Source organism: Limulus polyphemus, unplaced genomic scaffold (assembly GCF_000517525.1).
Source record: "Limulus polyphemus unplaced genomic scaffold, Limulus_polyphemus-2.1.2 Scaffold146, whole genome shotgun sequence".
Classification (NCBI taxonomy): domain Eukaryota; kingdom Metazoa; phylum Arthropoda; class Merostomata; order Xiphosura; family Limulidae; genus Limulus; species Limulus polyphemus.
Genome location: NW_013665756.1, coordinates 251,797 through 256,938, shown reverse-complemented (window position 1 = coordinate 256,938; position 5,142 = coordinate 251,797). Strand labels below are relative to the sequence as shown.

The window sequence follows — 5,142 nt, the reverse complement described above, 5'->3', positions numbered from 1 at the left end:
AGTGTATCGTAAAGTTGTATTCGGAAAGAATAACCCAGTTTTATTAAGTAAGGACTTGTGTCGCTAAAATTTCGTCGGAACGAAGTTACGGAAAGTTAATTAACAAACGGAGACGTAACAATATAATGTTTTCAAAAGCATATTAAATCTTTGGATCAATTTTGATTGCAATTAGCAATATATAAAATTTATAGCCGTGATAAATTTTTTGCCCCTCACAAGCTTCGAATAATAACTAGTAGTGAGAAAAATAGAAAATAGCGTAACTATAACTATTACCTCTGAACCCTTCGATTTACTGCTAACTCCCCCTCCCCCTTAATCATGCGTAAAATAATGTGTTGATTTTCATTCTAATCGAACAATTTTTTATATGTGTTTTATAGGAAATGTACATGATATTTATTGATGTTGTTGTATCAAATGTAAGTATTTGTCATGGAAACGATAGTGATGAAACTTCCTAGAACAGAATAAACGTTTACTTACATAATGACAGTCACTGGATTTAAGAGAACAATTTAGACAGAAAAAAAAATTAAAAAGTTGTTCATTGAAAATATTGTTATTATGATTTATTGAAATAACCAGATGTTATAGACAAAAAAACAAAAAAAAAATTGAAACATAAGCATTATTAAGACCAAACTGAATTCACACTTCTGGGATTTTATTTTCCTCGATATGGCTTTTCATGGAACAGAAAATCCCTACCGATTTTTTAGTGCATATACTATATATTATTTTGGATATGTACTTATACGTTGTAAAATTATAATGCTGGCCAACAGAAGCTAAAAGATTTATTTCCCCGAATGGTGGCCGAAGGCCGCCAGGAAGGATCACCTGTTTTAACCATACGCACAACTACACAGTAGTGTGTTGTCTGTCAGTCAGTCAGTAGACGTTGGATTTTGTACTGTCGTGACGTCACTAAAACGTGCGCATGCCATGAATCACGAGAAGAATTATGCACTCTGCAGGCTACAAAACAGCGTGACATATGAACTTCAAAAGCAAGAAATAAAAATATTTATTACTGTTAATTTTGGATTTATTTACTCTTGAAACAGAACATTTTTGTGGACCCTGCGGAAATACATCTAGTTACACAATTCAAATATAGACAAACGAGGGATTGACAACAAAACATTTATATCTCGGACAAACAACAATGTGGATTAAGATTAACAAAATCTACACATAACGTCAGGACAAAGCTTCGCTTATTGCTGTAGGATGCAATATTTAAAGTAATAAAAAGACTTTGCTGGCAAGTTTTTTTTTTTTTTGTAATTAAGCACAAAGCTACACAATGGGCTATCTGTGCTCTGCCCACCACAGGTATCGAAACCCGAATTCTAGCGTTGTAAGTCCGCAGACATGCCGCTGTGCCACTGGGGGGCTGCTGGCAAGTTAATGCAACCATAAGCTTACCACTTCAGTTACTTATTACCTGTTATCTTTAGTGGTTCTGAGCTATGGAACAGGAAATACAAGTGTGTAGTACAACACCCTTTGATGGCAATTGAGCAAAACCACAACTTGCTCACCATTATGAATTATCAACGCTAAGCTAAACATGGTCATGAGATGACTCATATAAAACTTTATACAGAGAGAGCTACAGTGCAGGACTATCTGTACAAACCGTCTGTTGCAGCATCTTCCAATTACCATCCCTAACCTGAACTGTAAATTTCAAGACACATATGTACTGTACCATAACACCTCCATGTTTGATAAGAAAAAAAAAAAAAAGAAGTTCCACATACGTGTGTTATTTATTACATCACGTGACCAACCACTTAAAAACATCTTGTTCTAAGGATATAACTCCCCCCCCCCCTGGCAATTTCTTTTCAGGCACATTGTGCTACTATATTAAGAGTAAAAAAGCGACATTTTTAGGCACAATGAAAGATAAAATCTTTATTAGATATTTCAGCCGACTAGTTTCAATAGTCACTAACCCTGTTGATGGTAATCTTGTTACAAAAACTAGTCGGCTGAAATATCTAATAAAGATCTTATCTATCATTAGGCCAAAAAACGTTGGTTTTGCCTTTTATTCTTACCAACAGTTTGTAATTTTATTTGTAAAACATAGGTGGCAACCACTCACAGTTAAGAACGCCGATTTAATGACGAATTTATTCATCGTCTGCAATTATTAAAGCACATAAAATTTATTTTCGCATTTAAATGACGAAATAATTGTAAAGGCTTTTACCATTTTGTATTGTTTGAAAAACGTTTGGGAAGGGGGATCACTTCTTGCGTAACAGTTGCCGTTTCATTTAAATTGAAAAACTTCTAATAAATAATTTACCACATATATCTTTTGTTCTGATTAAAGGGATATTAAGAAAACATTCCCTTACCTTGGTTAAATATAATTTTAATTGAATCTGAGATATACAAAGGTTAAAGATTAAGGTTATGAGTAAGCAAGCCAACAGAAATTTGATGTTTAATTTTCCATCTGGGAAAATCACTTGCTGTGCTACGTAATCTAACAAGAAAAGAAGCCAGAAAATACTGGACTTTATCCAGTTATTTGAACAAGGAAAAAAACCTAACTTTCAAAACACTTCTACCAAATTTCTTTGTTATTAAAATATTTTACAGAGTATTACAATAAAGCGAAATATTTACGGCAAAAAAATAATAATTATTGAGTTTTCATAAATACGTTGTAAAGTACACGTATTTAAGACTACTTAAATAAATAATTTATCATAATAAGCTCTCTCCGTTCAAACAAGCTGGCAAAGAAAAACACTCCATGATCAACAACCCCTCAACATAATAATTTGGCACGTGGTATGTGATATGAGCGCCCTCTAGCGTAACTTGTTTTGAAATCAAAGCGTCAAGTGGTACCCACAGCAGATCACATGATACCAGTTGAAGGTAGCCAATGAACTTGTCAATTAGTGGTCCTCAAATTAAGCCTGGAGTGAAAATTACGCTTACACGGGAAAGTATGCGAGTAATTACAAAATCTTCGTTCCACAACATTTTTTAATTCTTTATAATAAGTTGAATGGCTACGTGTTCACGTTAGCGGCTCAAAAACCTCTCCTTCACAACCAGTTCACGTTAATTTTGAATCTAGCTTACCTATAATATTTATTTTGTTTTTAGTTTAAAGTTATATTCTATAGTTCTTTTTTTTGTGGAATAGTAAAAAATATCGAACATTATAAAATCTTATCATTACTAAAAGTTAATTGGAAATCAACACTCAGACTGTTATTTTCTACGTAAATTATACGAACGTAAAACTTGTACCTTTAATAAAATATAATAAAATTGTGTTTTACCAGGATGTGTAGGAGCCAATTTCTTCATTAGGAGACCAGAAGTACAGCAAACACAGTCCTGTTTAAACTTAAATGAGCAAATTAATGTTTTTGTTGTTGTGGCAACACAAGATACTATTATAAATAAATTGAGTCAATTCCTTTTGCCAGTCTATAGTTAATATTGTTATTTTAGGCTTAGCACTCACACGCGATGTGATGAAACTTCACACGTGCGGTTTCAATAACTGGGGGAAAAACGAAACACTCATGTCCGACCACTACGAGATCAGGTTCACATTTCGCGTCAGAGATAGATACGAAAGGGTCTTGCTACCCTACAGATGTTCCCTGCCCTGTGACGGATGGCTTCAACTGAGGGACAGACTTGACTGACAATAGCGATGGCCAATTGGGGATTGCCGGGGCGTAGCAAACTCACCTCCTTTGAGCAATCACTGTTCTTCAGTGCTAGGCTGAGTAATAAATCGATGTTAATAATCCTCACCGCCACCGCATGGTGATTTCAGTCAGAAGTAGCTGGCTTTATTGGTAGATAATCACAGTTTTGAAAGCTGGTAGTTTCTCATATTGGATTCATCATGCTCAGATGATTCGTAATACTGGTTTACGTTTAATGGTGTTTTGCCTTTCATAAATTCGCATTAAATGTTTAGAGAAACGAGTTCGATTTTTGTTATATTTACTTACAAGAGTATTAAATTCAGTTATTGAATAGCTAGCTCTGTTGCTTGAGAACTAGTGCTAACAACCTAGAGTTATTACTTCAGGGGGAGGGGGGGAAGTCTGGCCTCGAGAAATTGGGGGAGGGGGGAAGTAATGATGAGTACACTAAGCCAACTCAACGCGGTTACAGAGACGTCACCTCAAGCGCGGACACAACACCGTTCTTTTGACGAGAGCTCGGTACGGAAGACATTCGGGACTTACCCATTTTCGCGAGGAAGGTAGTGAATGCGGTGACAAATTAGCCAAGTGACAGTCGATCGAAGGAAAGACTGTTCAACCCACCCAAGTTCGTGTAGTTGCCAATGGATAAATAGGCTTATTTATTACACAAGCCATGAAACTTGTAGCTGATAGCCGTTGATTCTCACTATTGTTAAACCAAAGCTGGTTAAAATTAAACAAAGAGTTGAATTCTCGTGCAGCTTTCGTGTTCGGATATTGTTTTTACATTTAATGAAAATTACGTTACTAAAACAAAAGTAAGAGTATTTATAATAAGTATTCGAGTATCGGCAGTCTTGCAACTAGATCTTTAATAGAATATAATATTTTATTTATATAGATTAATCAGTCTCAATGTTTCTCTTCAACGCGTTCATATACTGCAACCAAACCCAGAATAAGCTTGTTATAATTGTTTTGTTTGTTTTAAGTTATGCACAAAGCTACACAATAGGTTATCTGTGCTCTGCCCACCACGGGTATCGAAACCCGATTTCTAGCGTTGTAAGTCCGCAGACATGCCGCTGTGCCACTGGGGGGCGCTTGTTATAAGGATTTGAAATAATTATAAATATATATATATAACAAAGACCTTATTTCAATGAACGATGATAACTATGTATCAGTTTTTCTAAAATAAGTTTTTGTTAATATCCCTAAAATATTACATATTACGTACCAAATATTCGTACAAAAAGAAATTCATTAGTACAATTATTACATGTTATTTTGTTATCTCCCTTTAATAAGCTAATATATATTTATTTCTCCCTTATATGTGAAAAACAGCTTATATATAATAATAAGCTTATATACGTGTGTGTATATATATATTATATATATATATATATATATATATATA

General features: G+C 34.3%; 1 protein-coding gene across 4 annotated transcripts in view; it reads right to left on the bottom strand.

The window, feature by feature from the left end:
• LOC106475314 (zinc finger MIZ domain-containing protein 1-like) overlaps positions 1-5,142 on the bottom strand; it is a 216,688-nt gene that overhangs the window by 159,998 nt on the left and 51,548 nt on the right. The window contains exon 1 of one of the 4 annotated variants that reach the window (XM_022380556.1): positions 3,330-4,169. The exons of 1 other annotated variant lie outside the window; for it this stretch is intronic. The gene's annotated coding sequence lies outside the window, so the exon portion shown is untranslated. Of the gene's footprint in view, positions 1-3,297; positions 4,170-5,142 lie in introns of those variants that run through there. 2 more of the 4 variants (XM_022380552.1, XM_022380543.1) reach the window with 2 other exon arrangements.